Source organism: Ambystoma mexicanum, chromosome 9 (assembly GCF_040938575.1).
Source record: "Ambystoma mexicanum isolate Mex_15411 chromosome 9, UKY_AmexF1_1, whole genome shotgun sequence".
Lineage (NCBI taxonomy): Eukaryota > Metazoa > Chordata > Amphibia > Caudata > Ambystomatidae > Ambystoma > Ambystoma mexicanum.
In genome coordinates, this window is record NC_090931.1 from 1,239,830,192 (window position 1) to 1,239,847,499 (window position 17,308).

The 17,308-nt window shown below is 46.3% G+C and overlaps 1 protein-coding gene across 6 annotated transcripts in view; it reads right to left on the reverse strand.

Annotated features, from left to right (window-relative positions):
• Nucleotides 1-17,308, reverse strand: part of SLC35F5 (solute carrier family 35 member F5) — a 1,900,137-nt gene that overhangs the window by 1,501,337 nt on the left and 381,492 nt on the right. The window contains exon 3 of one of the 6 annotated variants that reach the window (XM_069616582.1): nt 6,315-6,496. The exons of the other annotated variants lie outside the window; for them this stretch is intronic. The gene's annotated coding sequence lies outside the window, so the exon portion shown is untranslated. The remainder of the gene's footprint in view (nt 1-6,314; nt 6,497-17,308) is intronic. 6 annotated transcript variants of the gene reach the window in all.

Genomic DNA, 17,308 nt, shown 5'->3' on the forward strand with positions numbered 1-17,308 from the left:
ACGGTAACAATTGATCCCCGGGTGAAGTTAAAATGGGAAACAGCCATCCAAGATACAATACCTGTAGAGGATTGGGCCTACATGCTCCGCCAAACCCAGAAAGTTGCGATAACAACATTCGCTTTAAACAAATCCACTTCAACTTCATGCACCAAACCTATTACACCCCAGTCAGAAAACACAGACACCACCCAGAACTGTCGGCATAATGCGTGAGATGTAATGCCACAAATGCAGATTTTTTACACCTCGCATAGAACTGCCCCGTGATACATCGATTCTGGACCAATGTTTTACAGATTACTGTCGACATATTAGGAGAGGAGATGTCCCCGCTCCCGCTGGTAACCCTCCTCGGATTGACCAAGTACCTACAGCCCGCAACACGTAAACTAGCAGCCCTTCTCATGGTGCTGGCACGAAAGAGGATCGCTATGGCATGGGGCCGTGGCTCAGTTCCCACACTCGAAGCCTGGAAAAAAGACATTTTGTACCGTCAAGACATGGACACTGAATTCATAAAGACACTACCACTGCATGCACGTCCCCCAAACAGTGCTGAGACCTCAGATTCGGAAACTCAAGCTACATAAACGCAGAGGGAGGCACAGTGGCGCACAGCAAAACCGCAGGTAGCAGACGGAATTAGTGAGGACAAGAAAATAATAAATGACTTAAGTCGGGCGTCAGGGGTGGGGGAACTTGAGCAGTGATGTAAGTTGAAACTGTTATGATTGCAACCAGTTGGTGCGAATGTGTATGTTCGTATGTGCAAACTCCAAAAATAAAGTAATAAAACATTTTTTTTTTTAAAAAGGACGCGATCGTAGCGAACAGCAACAGCTTCACCGGCAGGTGAACGTGGAGCCAGAGGGAAAGCTGAAAGTGGGTCTGTAAAGCAGCAGATGCAATACCCGAATTAGGACTTCGCCGCAGCTGTGTGCCAAAGGTTGGAAACGCTTTCAAACACCGGTAGTCAGCCCAGTGATATTGGGAATCCCGAGGCATACCCAAAGGCACATGAACAATTGAGACTTAATTTTGAATACTGACCAAGTAAAGTAGAAAGAAATAATTTGCACCCATTCTCATGCATGAAAGGTCAATATGGGGACAGTTGGAACAGGTTTTGCCACAAGTAAATGAACAACGATGAAGTTAAAATATATAACTTGAACAAGTCTCCATATATGAAATGCCAATACGGGGAAAGTTAGAACAAGTAGTATCTAAAGCCAATGAAGTATAGACAGTGCAGCAGTAGAACTGTGCTATACTGAAAGACTAAGAGAACATTGGAAGAAGTCCTAGTAAAGGAAGTTTATCAGGCATTGAGCCTTTGGGGAAAAGTAGTACACCAGGTAATCATTGTGACATATATGAAAGAAAAAGACACTGTGAATAGATACCTGGGTGGATAATATACCAGGGGGATCTAAAGAATCTACTGAAGGATTCCTGGCAAGAGTAGACCAGGAAGCAATCCCTAAGAATTTGGTATATAAAAAGACACGTGCCATCCTTAAAAGAGGCATTGTGTGGAAGAGACACTTTTTGCCATCCTTGAAGCATTTGGTGTATACGGTTTAAGTTACTTACCTGTAACTATTTTTCTCCAGAATGGGGTCTGGCATGGATTCACGGATAAAATCTGCAAGGAGCTTGCCAACCCTGCAGCAATCTCCTCCCCTCCTCTTGCCTCCCAGGCTCTCTGCAATGCCCTTGCCTCGCACTTTCTCTCTAAAACCCAGGACATCCTGTCCACCCTTTCTCCCCTCCCCCTCCTATTCCCCCTCAGTCTGTGCTTGGAGACCCCCCCTTTAAGCACCCCCCCACCATCCTTCTCTTCCTTTCCTATTTTCTCCCCTGACGAGGTCGCTAGACAAATCCGATCTATGAAAGCCTCGTCAAAACAGGTTCATCCCTGTTCCTCCAAAACCATCAATGACCACATTGACACCCTCGCTCCTGCCCTTGCTGATTGTTGCAACCATTCGTTTGCCCCAGGATCCTTCCCCTCCCCTCTGAAGCACTCTCTTGTGCATCCTCTTCTCAAGAAACCCACATCTGATCCTTCCTGTCCCGCAAACTATCGCCCAATTTCCATTACCCCCTTTCTGGGCAAACTCCTGGAAAAGCTGGCCATCTCTCAGCTTAACCTTCATTCAGATTCTGTTGGTTGTCTCCATGACCACCAGTCTGGCTTCAGAGCGGCCAGAAGCACAGAAACTGCTCTCCTCAATATCCGTGAAGATCTGCTCTCCAACCTTGATTCTAACATTCCCTCTGTCCTCATCCTTCTTGATCTCTCTTCTGCCTTCGACAAGGTCAACCACACTATCTTGCTCAACCGTCTCCGTGATAATCTGGGTATCACTGATCAGGCTCTGGCCTGGCTGACCCCTTTCCTCTCAGATCGACCCTCCCAGGTCCAACTGGGGTCTTTCCTATCATCTATCTTCCTCTGCACCTGTGGGGTTCCCCAGGGGTCTAACCTCTCACCCTGGCTTTTCAACCAATACCTGGCAACTCTCGCTCACTGCATCGCCATTTTCTGCTCAAATTTCCAGTGCTACGTTGATGACACAACTCATTTTCCGGCTGCCCTCGGCCACCTCCTCTCCCTCTCTCATCTCTGACTGCCTAACTGCCATTCAAAATTGGTGTGCCGCCAATGATCTTTGTCTGAATGCCAGCAAGACGGAGATCCTCCTCATCGGCACACCATCTCCATCCTTTTCCCTCACTCTCTGGCCGGCCTCCCTTGGACCTCCTCCTACCCCTACCTGCGAGGCTAAGAACCTTGGCGTCATCTTTGACTCCACACTTTCCTTCTCGGCCCATATCTCTGATGTCTCTAAAAAGTCAAACTTCCGACTGCACCTCCTCAGAGGTATTCTGCCTTTCCTCTCCTTCCCCCAGAAGCTCATGGTATCCCAAGCTCTGGTTCTCTCTAGCTTGGACTATTGAACAGCCTCTTTCTAAATCTACCTGCCTCTACTCTCCACCCTCTACAACTTATCCAGAACAGGACTGCAAGACTTGTCCTTGGCCTCAAGCCCTGGGATCGTATCTCTCCAGCTTTGAAATCTCTCCATTGGCTCCCAGTGGATGCAAGGATTAAATTCAAAACCCTCTGCATTGTCCACAAGGCTTTCTGGGGCCTGGGTCCAAAATACCTGCAGCTATCCCTCCGCAAATCTTCGCTCCTCTACCTCTAACTCCCTCGGGGTCAGTCGTTTTTTCAAAGAAACGAGCTGGGGGTAGATCTCTGTCTTCGGCTGGGGCCTCCCTCTGGAACAGCCTCCCTGCCACTCAAACTTGAGGAGAACCATCTCCGGTTCCGGAAGCACCTCAAAACCTTCCTCTTTGCTTCTGCCTTCGCTCCCCTTCTCCCCTGCTGATCTGCTCTCTTGGCACTGTGCACCTGGCCACCCTCTGTCCCCTGGGCCCAGGTACCTGCTCACCCTGCCACCTTCATGCACTGCCTCCTGGCCACCCCTTGCACTGGGGACTGTATCTGTACCCATACAGACCCCCCTCCCATTTTTCTTCTTTTCTGCACTTCTTCAGACTTACCCAGTCTGCTGCCTTAAACACAGCACTTGCCACTTGCTGGCTGCACCACCACAGTTTGCCGCAATTTTCTATTTATTTTATTTATCTGCGCTCCTCGGCTTCTGCACTTTCCACTCTCCCCCTTCCAGGCACTTTTTCCCTTTTCCCTTTCCCATGCACTTGCACGTTCTCAATGTCACTAGGCCTAGTAAGATCGTTTTTATGTTGTGCTGTGTTCTCCCTTGTTCCCCTCCCTTGCCTAGTCACGCTCTGAAACACTTGTGTACGAGCGCGATACAAATAAAATATATCATGAATAACTATTACACAGCAGTACATAAACACAACCACGGGAGGTGGCAAGGCTCAACAGATGCAATAAACACTCACCTCTGGAACAGACTCAACTCAAATGACCAGGTGGCGTAGCACCGCTTGGCCAACTCAGAACTTCTCCCTGGAATCCCGGTTGACAAAGTAGAACCTAGTGAAGGTGTGCATGGACCCGAGGGGCGTGGCTACATGGCCACGGTGTAGGACGTGGTTCATACGTGCTCCTGCCAATCCTCAGATAATCCTGCAGAAAAAAGTTGTTCGGAGCATGCTGCTATTGCTAAGCCGGTAACTTCAGCAGTAAGAATATAACGTGCATGCAGTGGAAGGAAGTCTGTGGCAGATCATAGCGTGGGATGCAAACCGCGAGCTGAGGAAGTTTTGCACACTCCAGTTTGCGGATGAAAAAAGATGGTGTCCGGCAAAGGACAAAGGGACGCACTGTAGGATGATTGCAGTGCAGAGAGTAGAGCCGCATCAGCGGTTAACTACAAAGGATGCCGCGCACTGAACGAAGGATCGGACAGTGAGGAGAGGAGTCAGAGCCAGCTGGAAATTAAATTGCATCAGAGCGCGTTCAAGGGATCTGGAGGACCGTACCGAGTGTGCTGGAGGTGCCGACATGATAGGATTGTCTCCTGAATGTGCGGGTGAGAGCAACGGTATGTGTCCATTGCTTGGAGGAGCCACCCTGCCCCTAAACGGGAATGCGAAACTACAGAACAGCTCCCAACATGTACAAATTAATACAGCCCGCATAGCTGAAGACGGTCGTGAGCGCGGCACCTCCTCCGAAGCAGCTGAGGTGCCGTACAGTATACGTCCCTGCGACGGTATCCCTCAAACAGCAGAAATGCGTGAAACTGACATCGTGCTACAAAGTAACAAGCGCTGGACTGCGGAGAGCGAGCCCAATGTGACAGTGAAATTGACAAGCATACAAGGACAAAGGACTGATACAAGCCGGCTGGCCACAGAGAAGGTATTTCAGGCGTGTGGCTGTGACAACGTAGACTCATGAGGAGGCTAGCTGAGGAACTGCAAATGCAACGAGAGGCCTGTGCAGCACGAACGTGAGCTTCCCACAGCAAGTTGAAAAGCAGCAGGGCAAGTCTGTGCGAGCCCAGCACCGGAGCGCAGCCTCAAACAGGTTCTGGTTGCTTAGTAGTGACAATGCCAGGATAAACAAGGACATGGAGCACCATGGTAACTACAGGCGAGCTGTATCAGGGAGCAAAGACAACGCTAGCCATGAGCAGGGTGTATACGTTGGTCGAGGAGTGACAAAACCACTCCTTATAACACTGGGACAGAGGGCTGAATAGCAAGTCAGAGCATGTGGCTCTGTGAGGCGCAGGCACACTGGAACCAAAGAAGGCTCACCCTCAGGTTGTTGGAATAATCCACAGCATCTGCGGAGAGCAAAGTAGTACACGGCAGCCCCCTGTTGGAGCCGGAGGCTGTGGGGCACACCTCACCGCCACAATGAGATGAGGGCAGAAGCAGTGACTATCCAGGGACGCCCCAGCATGCTAGCTGGATCATAGGTGACGCCGAGTGGGCTGAGGAGGTGAAAATTGCCTAAAAGTAAGCAGGGACGAAAACAGACGGGAAGAGCCTGTTGTAACAGAGGGCTGCAGGCACAGGGTCAGGGACGGACACACCGACACATGAACTGCTGGCTGCTACATCTCTAGAGACCAGAGGTGTACGGCACTGCTGATAAATACAATAGTGCCATAGATATGACAATGGCGTCTAAATCAACCAAAGGGAAACAATCATCAATGGACATATTCGCTAAACTAGCGCAGACGGAAGCCGCAAGGACATTAGGGCAAGACACATAAGGAGAGGAAGCCCCCACACGTGGTGACCAACAGATCCTGGAGGCTATACAACTGAAATGGTTACTGGAATTAATAATCGATGCAGTCAGTATCGATGTGAATCTGTCACGATCACAGCCCTTGATTCCATGGGCCTGGTCTCCTGTCCCCGCTTCTGGGCCCCAAAACACCATCTACAGCACTATGGTAGGCCCCAGGTCAGGCTGCAAGCAGGGGCAAGGTGGGCTAAAGCATGGAGGGATTGGTGGTGTACCAGGATTCCTTTAAAGGTATTGGCGTTTATGGGCATTCAGGGGTTGATACTGGGGCCTGGGACTGGCATTTGTTACATCCTGTGGTTGCCTGCCTCTTCAAGATGGAGGCATACTCTACTGGCATCTTGGGTTGCAGGCCAGTCTTTTGGGTGTGGCTGGGCTGGCTTACTATAAATAGCCACGCCCAAGCCACGATCCTTGCTTCGCATCTTTCTGCTGATGCAGCGTGACGCTCCCGGCATCGTTCCTGCAAGGAAATGAGAAAGCAATAAATCAAAGACTGCAAACGCGCGGCCCTCCGAACCCAAGCAGCTGTTACCTGAATACGATCTGCGCAGCAACGCCTCCAGGAATCTCCGTCTTGAGATCAGCTGCAGTCTTCGGAACTCCCTCCGGCTCCGCGAACTTTGCTCCGCTCACCAGCTGCTTCAGTCGCTTGCCGCGGTCTCCCTCCTGTGAGCGGCTTCTTCACAGCGGAGTCCCGGCTGCATAACAGTGCTCCTAGAAAAGACAAAAGAAAGGTCAGTGAGCAACGGGAGCACTGTAAGCACTATACCAGCACAGCACAACATAGCTAGCAGAGTCTGAAACAACTCAAGCCAACTAGGCGCTTCATTATGAGCAAGGCGCTATAACGAGGCACGGATTTGAACATTAGAGTTCACTGGACTCAAGACTTAGCATCAGCGTAGTGGTGCCGGATAACTCCAAAGGCGCCACGGATAAAAGACATTCAGGATTTCCATCCACCCGCCTGATACTCTAAAAAGGACAACAAACAATTACGCCACAGCAGGACTGGACGAAATCTCAACAACCAGTGAAGTAACTGGTTGTTTCTACAAGCGCCCCTGCTGAGACACAGCAGGATGGAGAGCTTCCAGAAACGGTAAAACAGATACACGTGTCACAGACCAGTTTCCAGTCCTTACCATCAGAGGCAGTAGTGGAGGATTCCAGGTGCCCCTGCAGAGCAAAGGTGAGCGTTATAGAATCTCCTGAGACAGGATGTCCGGCATTGGCAGAGCGTACAGAAGTGCTGGAGAAAGAGGTGAAAGCTAACAAGTATTGGCACCGCAAATTCCAAGGACATTTCTGCGCTACATCAACAGCTGCGGAACCTGGAGAACAGGGTGGAAGAGGCGGAAGGACAGGCACGCAGAAATAACGAGTGCATTGTTGGGCTCCTAGAAGGAGAGGAAGGCTCAGACCCTACCAATTTCATTGAAAACATGTTGCTGCAAGAGATGGGGGTAGAGACGCTTACCCAGGGGTTCACAGTGGAAAGGGCGCACAGAGCTATGTCGAGAAGACCACCAGCCGGAGCCCTGCCATGGCCTATCATTGCCAAGATATTGACAGAGGATCCTAGAACATTTTCGGAAGGGAGGCACGATGAGCAGGGCATCAGCAACTATTACAGCATACCCGGATTACACTTTCTTGGTACAGAGGCAGAGACTGAGCTACGTGTCAGTCAAGAGGAGTTTACGTACCACGGGCTTGAAATACATGCTACTATAACTGGCGAAGAGGAAGGTTTTCCATAAGGATTGTGCGGTTTTCTTCGAGACCCCAGAAGATGTGAATAGATGTGACCCTATAGAGATGGTGCACTGGTATGGGGGGGTGGGTATTAATTGTACGCTGAGCCCGGTGATTGATAGGTCGGATGGGAAATTTGTTCGCCTAGCCCCAGCAACGAAGGCCCCGAATACATTGCTTCATACATTTAAGCTGGAAGACTTGTGGAGAGCACTGCATCAGCAAGAACGCGTGTACTCCCACTATACTGTTCCTACACTCCTATACACGATATTGGATTATGTGTTGGTGTGGGGGGATTGGGGGGAAGGATGTTGAATGAGTTCACAAGGACAGAATACAAAGCTAGGGTCCTCTCGGATCACGCTCCCTTGGTTGTCACATGGCAGGCTCTGCCCCCACGAGCTAAGATTCCTTTTTGGAGACTTAGAGTGGACACCGGGTTTCGGGAGGGCCTGAGGAAGGAGGGGAAGGAATATTTTCTGCACAACACCAGCAGTATGCCGTCAGCAGGTACATTGTGAGAAGTGTTTAAAGTGGTTGTTGGGGGGGTGGCCATGTCACAGTCAAAGGGGATGCAAGAAGTTATCTTACGAGAATTACAAGGAGTGGAAGACAGATTAGAAGCTATAGCGCAAACAGGGGAAGAGGTCCCTGGTAGAGGCACGGGAGGTGACCCCGACTGCAGCTGGAATGCCAGAAACACTGGGACAGGTTAGGTAATTTGAGTTACAGGAGATACATAGAGAGAACATGCAGAAGGGGACAAACCTGGCCGATTGTTAGCTTGGCTCTACAAAAGCGAGAATAAGCAGGAAACGATTAGAGCCGTGGCTGGATTAGATGGCGACTTGTAAGAGTCACAAGAGGGTGTGAATAAATGCTTTTATGAATATTATAAGAGCTTATATGTGGAAACCTCGGCGTGTGATGTGGCAGAGATACAGGAGGCTAGGAGATTAAGCTGCCCAAACTAAGCACGGAAGATAAGGACAGGTTGGAAGCCCCCATTACTATCGAGGAATTAGAGATAGTGATCAAAGATTTGCCGACTGGCAAAGTCCCAGGAGCAGACGGGCTCCCCAGCAAATTCTATAAAGAGTACAAGTCCGATCTCCTGGCGCCACTGCTGGAAATGCTTAATGAATCACTGGAGACTGGCAGGTTGCCCGAATCGTGGAAACCAAATAAGCCAGATACAGATTGTGGCTCATATAGACCCCTGTCGTTATTAAATCAGGACGGGAAGATACTCACAGCGGTGATGGCACTCAGGCTGATCATGCCAAGCTAAAAAAACCCGGATCAGACAGGATATGTTCCACATAGGAATATTACCAGTAATTTGCGCAGCTTGCACCATGTTATAGATTGAACCCAAGGCGATGGCCAACAATGTGCAGTGACATCACTGGATGTATTTAAGACGTTTGATTCGGTCAGATGGACATGGCTGTTGGCGGTCTTGGAGGGGTTTGGTATGGGACCGACATACCTTAATTGGGTGCGATTGCTGTATAATGAACCAGTAGATAGGGTGAAAACGGGCACAACAATTTCAGAACCGTGGCAATTAAGCAAGGGTACAAGACAGGTATGTCCTTGGTCTCCGATGCTATTTATACTGGCGTTGGAGCCGCTAGCAGTCTATCTGTGGGACGAATATGGGGAGGCAGGGATTGAAATGCCAGGAGGGAGAAATCTTGTATCGTTATACGCAGATGATATGTTACTCTACTTGCAGCACCTGGAGATTAATTAGCATATGTTTTAGACGTGATGGAGCGATATGCTGCCTTGTCGGGCATTACCATAAATCCACAAAAATCGAGCTTGTTTCCATTAGGAGTATACCTTGGGAAGCCGGAGCGAAGGCTGCCAGTGCTGCCGATTGAATGGAAATTAGATGCGTTCTGCTATTTTGGGGGTGAAGATCCTCAGATAGAGCGCACACACAGAACACTGAGGGCACTGAATGGGATCGAAAAACTCCATATCCTTCTGGGCTAGATTACAATTATCTATGATGGGACGGGTGGCGTTGCTGAAGATGGTGGTGCTTCCGAGACTACTCCACTTCTTCACAAATATCCTGTTTGCAATCTCGAGATCTTTTTTCAATAGACTACATAGCATATGTCGGGACTTCCAATGGCGCAATTCCAGATGTGGAGTGCACTTCGGAAACTTCAGAATGCATATGACTCAGGGGGGATTAGGCTGCCCAACTTTGAGGTATATTTTGTTGCTAGCCAGTTGCAATTTGTAGGTAAGTGGTTGTCGGATTAACAAACACACGAGTCACGTTTGTTACACACTACAGGGGGGCAGTTTTTCCTGAGACAAATCATATGGACGGTGCACTCTTGCACAGTCTGCTTACCCAGGTTGATGAGATTAGGGCGTGGGATGTGGCGCAGGGCATGTCAACTGATGAGGGGACCAACACCAGATTCCCTGCAGATTCCATTGATGGCATTAGAGAGAGCGAGTGACCAATTGCAGTTGAATGTCCGGAAATACTGGGAACCGAATGGGGTAGTTACTGTAGGGGATCTGATTAAAGAGGGGGTTCCTAGGGAATTTGAGGACTTGAGGGTGGAGGCGGGAGTACACCCGGGTCAGCACATTACACATTCTTGTTACTTCGGCGAAGATGGCCCGAGGCTGACAACCCGCTGCAACCAGACGAAGTGATAGAGACGTTTTATGATGTGTCAGAAGGTGGGCATGAAGTCTCGAGGATCTAGGAGTTGCTAATGTCTAAAGTGGGGAAGGAGTTGAGACAGACAAGACAGCAGTGGGAGGCAGATCTGAGAGAGCCAATGTCGGATGCAATGTGAAGGAGAGTTATGGCGTATCACAAAAAGGTGTCTAGGAACACAAGGTATCAGCAGATTCAATTGTATATAACTCACAGAGCATATTTAACCCTGGCTAGAATAGCAAAGTTTGGCCAGGCAGTGATACAAACATGCCCGAAATGTGGGGAGGTGGATGCGGATTGGATTCATATGTTCTGTTCCTGTATAGAGATCGGCAGATTTTGGGAGGAAGTAGCACATGCATTAGCCAAATCAGATATTACATTGGATACTGGATCCCCCCCTGGCTTGTTTGTTTAGGATTTGGCAAGACCCAAAAGGGCTAAACATGTGAGTAAGGTTAAAGATCTAGCATATATCTTAGCGAAATGTAGAATAGCGATGGGTTGGAAAGCCCAGGCGAGACCTTTAGTGCAAGTATGGTGGAAGGACTTGATAAAATGGGCAAATGCGGAAACTGTGGTATGGCAGAAGGCAGTGTGTAGGTCATCGTACGAAGGAGGAGGGAAGCTTGGATACAGATGATTGACTCCTTGATTGCCTCCACATTAGGAGTGGATGAACCGGAACACAGCCCTGCATGGTCTAGTGCGGATACCAGAGGTGTTGTGATAAATGAACAATAAAGTGAAGGAATTATGTCTAGTAGATCGGGATACGGGTGGGGGTATTAGGGAACACACAGACGGAATTAGTAATGTAACATGATGTATGATGTGATATAATGTCTGTATGGTTGTTGGTTGTATTGAAAAATAAAAATTGTTTCAGAAAAAAAACAAGGTGTGCATGGGCCTCCACGTAGCAGCCCTGCAGATGTTAAGCAGGGGCACACCAGAGAAACGTCATTGTTGCTGCAATGGCTCTGGTGGAGTGGGCTCTTGCCCAGCCTGGCAACAGCCTGCTAGCCAGTCGATGACAATGAATGATATAGCCAGAGAGCCACCTGGAGATGGAAGCTTTCCACACAGCCTTTCCGTGATTCCAGTTCCAAAATTGACGAACAGCTGAGAAGTCTTCTGAAAGCTCTTCATGCGTTCCACGTAAAACTTAAAGGCAGGAGCAATGCCCAGTGAATACAAGGCCCTTTCCACTGGCAACAATGGATTTGGGAAGAAGACGGGCAACACCAAAGGTTCGTTTAGGTGGAACTCTGACAGCACCTTCGGCATAAAGGTGGGGTGTGTACGCAGTACCACCCTTGAAGCGTGGAAGGACAAGTATGGCTGTTTGCACGACAGGGCCTCGATCTACCTGACCTGCCTGGCCGTGGTGATGGCCCAGGGGAACTCCCTATTCCATGATAGAAACTTGAGCAGGCCTGATGCATTGGCTCAAAGGGAACACCCATGACCTTAGTCAAACCAACATTGAGCTCCCAAGCCGGGGCAGGAGCATTCACCGGCGGAAATATCCTGAAGAGAAGGAAATGCTCGACGAGTCTGTCCAACCAGAGAGAACGCCTACCCGGTGCCCGGGGGTAACGGGATATGGCGGCCAGGTGCACTTTGATAGAGGCAGTCCAGCCTTGGCCAAGGAAAGCAGGTCTGATAGGAGCTGCAGGGCTGTGACACGCAGAGGGGTAATCTTCTGAACCTGGCACCACACAGAGAAACGCTTCCACTTATGGCAATAGCACGACAACGAGGCCCTGGCCAGGATGTCCTTGCACTCCGCAGGTAAAGGATGATGCCCAAACTCTAGGGTTGCAGGAACCAGGCCCTGAGGTACAGCAACGCTGGGTCGTGGTGTAGAATCACTCCTCCTTCTCTGGAGAGAAGGTCCAGAAGTTATGGCAGTCGAACAGAACTGCCGACAGACAGAGCAGGTCTGCATACCAGAAGCTGCGGGCACCCCAGAGCGAGGAGCATCATCCTGCACTGACGCTAAGTGTGTATCACTCGTAGCAGGAGTGGGAGTGAGTCGCTTTCGACCGCAAACATAAATACAACGTTTTTAAAGATGCGGTTTTATTTCTAAGTTTTCCGGGCTCCTCCAGCCCGGAAAACTTAGAAAAAAAAACGCAGCTAGTGCTTATTTTTTGTAAAAAAAATAAATAGCACTTACCGAGATTCAGCTGCAGCTTTCCTGCTCTGGTCTCCGGTCCGCGTCCTCCGAGTCCCGGCACTAATGAAGGGAAAGCCACCCAGCGGTAGACTTTGTTTACTACAGCTGGCTGGCTTTTCCTTCATTAGTGCCGCAAAAGCAAAAGCCAGCACAGGAGGGCCTCCATTTCACAAAATGGCGGCGCCCCTGTGCTTGCTTTTTCGAATTTTGAGCTTGAATAGCTCAAAATTTTACATAGGAAGTTTTAAAACGGAGGATGCTAGTATTTTTTTTTTATGTGGCCTATCTATTTTTTAAATACACATTTTTACTAGACCATCCCTTTAAGTTGTGCTACTAAAAACCTGTGAAATTCACAAAAAAAAACTTTATAAACGTGACATTATGGTTCGAAGTAAAATCGAAAAACCCCTGAAATTCGCCAGTTATGGTAGGCTAAGCAACCATAACTGCCCGCACCACTGCACTGCTAACACTAACACCCACGACATCAAAGATGACATCACAAATGTCATTGATGACATCACTGATGACATCACATGTGCATTTACTTTTCAGACAAGGGGTTGTGAATGTAATTTTGGCAAAAAAGTATCAGGGATTATTATCGGGACATGTGTAATAAACTACATACTTCATCACGCAATGTAGTGTTCTAAAGAAAATTCCATTGCAGTGTTCTTTCTAGTACAGGAACCTACTCATACAGAAATGTAGGTATTGGCTGCAGCATACCAAAGTTGTATAATAAAACGGTGAATGCTTCGGTATCACACTTTTCTGGTCTGTTAAACATGTACTATGTTGCTAATAATGCATCACTTAATACATATTTCTAGTAATACACACAAAACATAAATAGACTACAATGTATACAAATATTGGGCTTATATATGGAGAGTAAAGCAAGCATACAAGAGGCAGTATCATTAGCAACTTTGTATAATCTACATGATTGTATTCACGCACAAAAATGATTCCTGTGTTTCAGGCCTGCTTCTTCCCCTATATATGTACATCATAAGATGCGATTAAATTCTAAGAAAAATATTGTAAGAACATGTGAGAATAGCAATATCTATAAATGTAATACTTTTTGAAAGTTAAGTTTCTGACTGTCAGTAAATAAACCCACCTGGCCTAGATATGGCAGTGAACAAAAACGAAGGGGCTACAAATGTGATGTCATCAGTGATGTCATCAATGACATTTGTGATGTCTTCTTTGATGTCCTGGGTGTTAGTGTTAGCAGTGCTGTACGTCAGTGGTGAAGCTGGGTCAGGAAAAAGATTCTTAAATCAAAATCATCAGCATGTTCCTTCAACAAATGACAAACAACAAACTGTCAGCTGTTGTAACTGCCCCCACAGGTTTAGCTGCCTACAACATAGGCGGTGTCACTTTACACCGATTACTACTCCTTCCAGTAGAACACCAAAACAAATTAGACTATTACAAACTTTCTGCAGAAGCTGCAATGGAACTACGCAGAGTATTAAAACAAATGAAAACGCTACAAATAGTTGAAGTGAGCATGGTCTCCAACCTAATGTTGGCTTTGATTCACCTCAGATTGCAAGAAGTACTTAAAACAAACTACGAAGAACTCTTTGCAGGGAAACACATTATCGTTTTCGGAGATCTTCTACAATTGACATCAGTGAAAGGTGAAACTATTTTTAAAACCTTAGGACACAAACTCTGCCATAAAACTGTTGGCAGCATAGGAAATGTCAACCTTTGGCAACATTTCCAAGACAGAGAATTAACAGAAAACATGCGTCAATCTGCAGATCTCACTTACGCCAACATTTTAAAAAAGTATTAGAGTTGGTGTACTATCTGAAGAAGCACAAGCAATATTGAAAAACCGGCACATTCATGCACTTTATGGCGATAACGCATGTGCTACTGATGTTATGGAAAAATTAGCGCACACAAATGTCAATTGAATGGCCTTAAGGCCAACTCTTGCAAGCTGTTTCAAATTCAATGAAACAATGTTAAAAAAAGAAATGCAACCAATAATGGAAATTTGCTCCACAGACAAACTGGACGTACATGGTATGACACTACCCATGTGTTAGCAAGCCACAACAAGACTAAATACCTTAGAAAATTCAATCTCCAACCCAGCTGGGATGGAAAAAATATTAAAATTATCCTTAAATTGTAGAGTAATGTTTAAACGTAACCTTGACGTGGAGCAAGGGCTAGTTAATGGGGCACTGGGTACAATTGTTGGCTTTCAAACATACCCACGTGAGAACAACATTCAGTTTGTCAATATTCGCTTTGACAAACTTTCAGAAGTGAAAAAGATAGGGCGTTCAACAGCTCTATTCCTTCTCTTCAAAGACATGTATGTACGTAGAGAACAATTTTCTCTAACTCTTGCATATGCAGTCACCATTCATAAATCCCAAGGTCTTACCCTAAACAAAGCATCGATAGATATAGGAAACAGTCTTTAAAGAAGGCATGAGCTACGTAGCACTATCACGCTTACGTACACTTGACGGTCTATTTCTAATCAACTTTGATGCAAGTAAAGTGAACGCTGATATTCCTTGCATTTTAGAATACAACAGGCTGCGTTCACTGTACAACCCCCATCTGAAATCATATCCTTTTCCACAAAAAGGAAAACGTGGTAAAAGAAAACTAATTGAAACAGAAATGCAACAGAATCGGACAGCAAATCCTTCAAAGAAAACAAAAGAAGCTAAAACTTCATCAATTACCACAAGCAAAGAAGAACCTATTAGGGAAAGTAAATCAGGTACTTCTTCAAAGAAGGAGCAGAAACTCCGAAATAAATCACTCAGAAACAGAATTATCTGGTCCATTCAAATTTTTTAATGAAACTGGTGTAAGTTGCTACGCAAATGTAGCAATAAATATTCTATTTCAATTGCCACCAATTGTTAACAATATTTATTTACCCAGTACAGACCAATTGTGTTTGCAAATGTTAGTCCATCATAGAAACGCAACAAACAATCCTGACAACACGTATAGTGTTCACGGAATAAGACAAGAATTGGACTACTGTGCTCGAATGGTGAGATTTACTAAAGACTCACAAGAAGATCCACAATAATTTCTAATGTACTTACTACAAGTACTGGAAAACAAAAACATATCTATAAATGAAATTTTCCAGATTTCATACATGTGGAAGCATACATGCACTCTCTGTAACAATGTGACACAGGAACAAATCCCAAATGAGCGATTTGTGTATATATCCATACCGAATTGTGAATCCATCCCATTTCAGCAACTTCTATAGAATGCAAACCATGGCAGATTATGTACTATCTGCAATTCAGATAATCACTCCACCTTACTGATACAAACACATAATAACTACATAATACTTATGCTTCTACGTTACAATGCAGATGGTACCAAAAACAACTGCAAGCTGACTGGATTCACACACGGTCAAGTGTCACTTGTTAAGAAAACCTTTACAACAATAGGTATAATCTACCCAGCAAGAGCCACAACCAATGCAGGTCACTATACTGCATATACTAAAAAGAAATGTGGATGGTTCGAATGTAATGATAGTACCATTACTCTAAAGCAGAGATTGCCAGCTAATCTTACACTGGCGTATTTAATATTCTTAAAGCCAAAATTTAATAACTAATATGTACTTCAACATTAACAGAAATTCAAGTAAAAGACTATAAACAGTTAGAATACGCCAACAGGTATCTAACTGTTTAAAAAATCTGCAACAAACCAACATACATAACATTAATCAGAAACAACAAGTAAACACTCAAAGGAAACAAAGAAATAGTTTGTGGCATAGCAAAAAAAGGTTTTTTTTTTAATCCGACAAGGATTTTTCCCCCCAGACCCAAGGATTTCAAAAACAAAGACAGAAACTGAGCAAAATGCACAGTACACTGGTTTGTAAACTAAATATGAGGGTAGAAAAAAAGCGACAATGTATTGTACAATGCAATAAGTCTTTATAAAATACAAACACTAACCTGCTCTTTTCTTTTATCACAGAAATTAAAAAAGGATATTTCCGCCAAGTACTAAAGTCATGTAAGAAATATATCGAATCTCAACAAAGTAAACAGTAAGTAGAATTTCACATATGTCATACATATTCGAATCCTACCCACAACCATCGCAGCATATCAAAATTATGGTGGCTTATAACTTCACTGCTTTTAACTTTGGTCTTGGGTGCATGGTCTGTGGCCATGCACCCAAGACTCTAGGTCCTGGCCACAACCACCAAAGCATATCACACCCATTGTGGCTTGTAACTTCACTACGTATAAATGTGGTCTTGGGTGCATGGCCTTTGGCCATGCATCCAAGACTCTACACGCTCTCCACAACCATCTGATCGATAATTGATACTACGGGTGCATCCATTGCTGTGATATACTGCGGTGGTTGTGGCCAGGGCCTAGAGTCTTGGAAGTATGGCCTACGGCCTATGGCCTACCGCCATGCACCCAAGACTCTAGGCCCTGGCAACAACCACTGCAGCATATTACACCCATGGTCGCTTATAAATCATTAGGACACCCATAGAATGAAACATTTAACTGCAGCATGTACTCAATTTGCACCCAGGACTGTAGGCCCTGCCCACACCTACCAGATAAGTAATCGATTGTATGGGTGTGATGTATGAATGTGATATGCTGCAGTGGTTGTGGGCAGGGTCTACACTTTGGGGTGTATGGCCTACGGCCTGCAGCCATGCATCCAAAACTCTACGTCTGCGCACAACCACTGCACTTTATAAAACCCACGGTGCCTTATAACTTCAGTGCTTATAACTTTGATCTTGGGTGAATGGCCTTTGGCCATGCACCCAAGACTCTAGGTC